Raw genomic sequence first — 4,157 nt, forward strand, 5'->3', positions numbered from 1 at the left:
GCACCATACCCTTGATCGTGGGTTTCACCGATGTGGTAAACGTCTGATACCTGCATCACTTCGGGCTTTCCTCCCACATTAAACTGACACGCCCTGATATAACTGGAATACTGTTAAAAGCGGCGTTAAACCCAACTCACTCATTCACTTACTCACTACGGAGCGTTGTACTCAATATTACGCTCGGAAGTTGACAATGATATGCTTCTATGTCAAGAGGTCTGGGCCTGTCTATGTACCATATTTGTCGATTACAGTTTGGTAAAATTTCATATAAACACCTCAACACAACACCTGTCAAGAAAAAAAAGAATCAAACCCGTTTTAATAGATATCGCCCCACTCCTCCAAGATAAGAAACCCGGCGAACACGTGACCTGTTGTTGTCCAGTGTGTATATTTTTATCCGAGTGTTTGGTCTACATGTTGTAAGTGAGTTTAACAACATACGTTGATTATTTTTGCCAAACCTACGTGCATTTACCTTATCAGCTTCGCTGCCATCGTTGTTACCCTGTGTCAAATACTTGAGATTCACCATGTGTTAACTTATCCTGTATTTATCTACACACCTGTAGCTAGTTATGGCTGATTTGCATGTGTGCGTATGACGTTTAGTTTTCGCTTTCTACATACATCAAACATCGCTAACTCGATGTCAAAGGGTCCAAGGTTCGTTAAATACAATGTTTTTTCGGAATACAGGATATTTACGTGAAATAGTTTCAATTTTGTCAGGGATCGCCTTTCGCGTCAATCAAGCGGTCCACCGAGTTATTGCCCATCATCACATGGAAGCTACTCTATTCTTTGAAACGCCATGTTTGTTTCGAGTCTGCCTGGCCTGTCCTAACGTTTCGTAACGGAATTACGAAATGCAATCAAATATTTACATTTTCATTTTAATCCATAAATGACCCAATCTCATTAAATTCAGATCTTAGTTCTCGCTATCGCTAAACAAAGATCTTTGTTTAGCAGCAGCGAGAACTTTGATCTGATTTTAATGAGATTGTAAATGACCCTAACAGATATCGTTGCCTTTATCTTACCTAGAAATTACCCATTATATGATAAATCGAGTTCACTGATATATTTTGTGTGCCCTTTGGAATTTAAGTGTATTCTAGAGCACTCACTGAGATAGTTAGTGTGCCCTTTTGAATTCAAGTGTAGTCTAGGGTACTCACTGAGACATTTAGTGTGCTGACAGAAACATGATACAAAAACACACTTGCTCATTTCTCCATGAGCTGGACAGTGAGTTTGTCCTTGAGCTAGACACTGAGTAGCGTCCTTTCGAGTTTGGAGTTTGAGTTTGATATTACAATTTTTAATTCATTAATCATACTGTGTATTGATCGCGCTCATGTCATCATTCCCCCATCCCTGACCAGTTTACACTCACTGGCTTCATGTATCATATGCACCATCACAAGGTACTTTCATATAACAAATCTGTGTGTGTGTGCCTTTCCACGTAAAAGAAATGATTTAGATAAGGTTAAAATACGTGTCAGGGCCCCATTCCACAAAGCGATCTTAGCGCTACGACTATCTTAAGCCAATGTTAAAGTATGGGACTTAAGATCGTCTCAGCACTACGATCCCTTTGTAGAACGGGGCCCAAACGTATTCTAACCTTATCTAAATCACTTCTTTTCCTTACGATTTCAACTGTGTAATGGTAATCCTATACGTGGAATTTCGAATCCTGGATGGGTTTCTAGTTAGCGTATTTAAAATTGTTGATTGTAGCAAGAGGTCTGATAGCCATCGTTAGCGGTGTATTTGAGGAAACTAATATCATTGTTTTGAATTACTTTTATTTTATACTACTGTTATATGTATAACTGTGTATCATATGCACCATGCGGCATGACTAGGTGAATACCTAGAGTTTACACTACTCCACAGAAGAATGGTTAGTTTTATACACCAATATTTTTACACTTATAAAGGTATATTGAGTAGACGTGTCTTTGGTTCTTCAGTTGCCTCCGTGGTCTAGTGGTAGAGCGTCCGCTCGGACAGCGGAAGGTTGGGGGTTCGAAGCCCGGCCGCGTCATACCAAAAGACGTTGAAAGATGGCACCCTGTTGTAAAGACGTTGTTACCCTGCCTGGCTGTGGGGGCTGTAAAAGGACTGGGCCAAGTTCCACAAAGCGATCTTAGCGCTAAGTCGGTCGTAACTCCCATTCTTTAACACTTACGACAGTCGTAGCGCTAAGATTGCTTTGTGGAACTTTGCCCAGTCCTTTTACAGCGCTAAGATCGTTTTGTGGAACGGGTCCCTGGTCGGCTCGGTATCAGTATACTGGTCGTTTGGGGGACCTGTAGTTTGATAATCCATATCACAAATCGTCAATGTACTCCAAGGACACCTGGTTCGAACTCCGGAAAAAACGCTGTTCCGGAGTACCCAATACATTCCCCCATGGCCCGATCTCCAGGATAGAGCTTTTCCTGACTACCCAATGCATGTCTCCTGGTCTGAACTCCGGGATAGGGTTGTTCCTGAGTACCAAATACACGTCTCCTGGTCCGAACTCCGGGATAGAGCTGTTCCTGTGTACCCAATACACGTCTCCTGGTCTGACTCCGGGATAGAGCTGTTCCTGGGTACCCAATACACGTCTCCTGGTCTGAACTCCGGGATAGGGATGTTCCTGAGCACCCAATACACGTCTCCTGGTCTGAACTCCGGGATAGGGATGTTCCTGAGCACCCAATACACGTCTCCTGGTCTGAACTCCGGGATAGAGATGTTCCTGAGCACCAAATACATGTCTCCTGGTCCGAACTCCGGGATAGGGTTGTTCCTGAGCACCAAATACATGTCTCCTGGTCCGAACTCCGGGATAGGGTTGTTCCTGAGCACCAAATACATGTCTCCTGGTCCGAACTCCGGGATAGGGTTGTTCCTGAGTACCAAATACACGTCTCCTGGTCCGAACTCCGGGATAGAGCTGTTCCTGTGTACCCAATACACGTCTCCTGGTCTGACTCCGGGATAGAGCTGTTCCTGGGTACCCAATACACGTCTCCTGGTCTGAACTCCGGGATAGAGCTGTTCCTGGGTACCCAATGCACGTCTCCTAGTCTGAACTCCGGGATAGGGATGTTCCTGAGCACCCAATACACGTCTCCTGGTCTGAACTCCGGGATAGAGCTGTTCCTGAGCACCCAATACACGTCTCCTGGTCTGAACTCCGGGATAGGGATGTTCCTGAGCACCAAATACACGTCTCCTGGTCTGAACTCCGGGATAGGGATGTTCCTGAGTACCAAATACACGTATCATGCTCCGAACTCCGGGATAGGGATGTTCCTGAGCACCCAATACACGTCTCCTGGTCTTAACTCCGGGATAGAGCTGTTCCTGAGCACCCAATACACGTCTCCTGGTCCGAACTCCGGGATAGAGCTGTTCCTGAGTACCCAATGCATGTCTCCTGGTCTGAACTCCGGGATAGAGCTGTTCCTGAGCACCCAATACACGTCTCATGCTCCGAACTCCGGGATAGAGCTGTTCCTGAGCACCCAATACACGTCTCATGCTCCGAACTCAAGGATAGAACAATTCGGACCCATGGTCTTGATCGCCGGGATAGATCAGGACACATCTGACAAAACATTAACATCCGTGCCCATTGTTCAGTATTCTATTTTTCAATTTACATTTTCATTCCACTATAATAGTAATTGAAACAAATTCGCGTCATTTGAAAGGTTGCTGCAATCTGCTGATATTTCATATCCGAAAGCCAGCCGTGCATAACATTGCCATAACAACAATTGCGTTGACCAATGGTTTAGACATATACACTGTTGCTAAGCAACATGAAGAACTCTCACACATATATACCCATTCACAGACGTGTGGGACTCAGGATACCATAATCCCAAAACACGATAAGTCAAAATATATTTACATTAGACCGCAATGATCTAAAATTGGCAGTATATCTCAACATGATCCACATCTCTTTCGACCATTGCGGTTTTGCAGGGCCGCCATCTTGTCTTCTAAAATCGATCTGTAATTCTTATTAATGGATCAGGGGCGGTCGGGTAGCCTTGTGGTTAAAGCGTTCGCTCGTCACGCCGAAGACCCGGGTTCGATTCCCGACATGGGTACAATGTGTGAAGCCATTT

The sequence above is a fragment of the Haliotis cracherodii genome, unplaced genomic scaffold (genome assembly GCF_022045235.1).
Source record: "Haliotis cracherodii isolate W230 unplaced genomic scaffold, xgHalCrac1.p SCAF_22, whole genome shotgun sequence".
NCBI lineage: Eukaryota > Metazoa > Mollusca > Gastropoda > Lepetellida > Haliotidae > Haliotis > Haliotis cracherodii.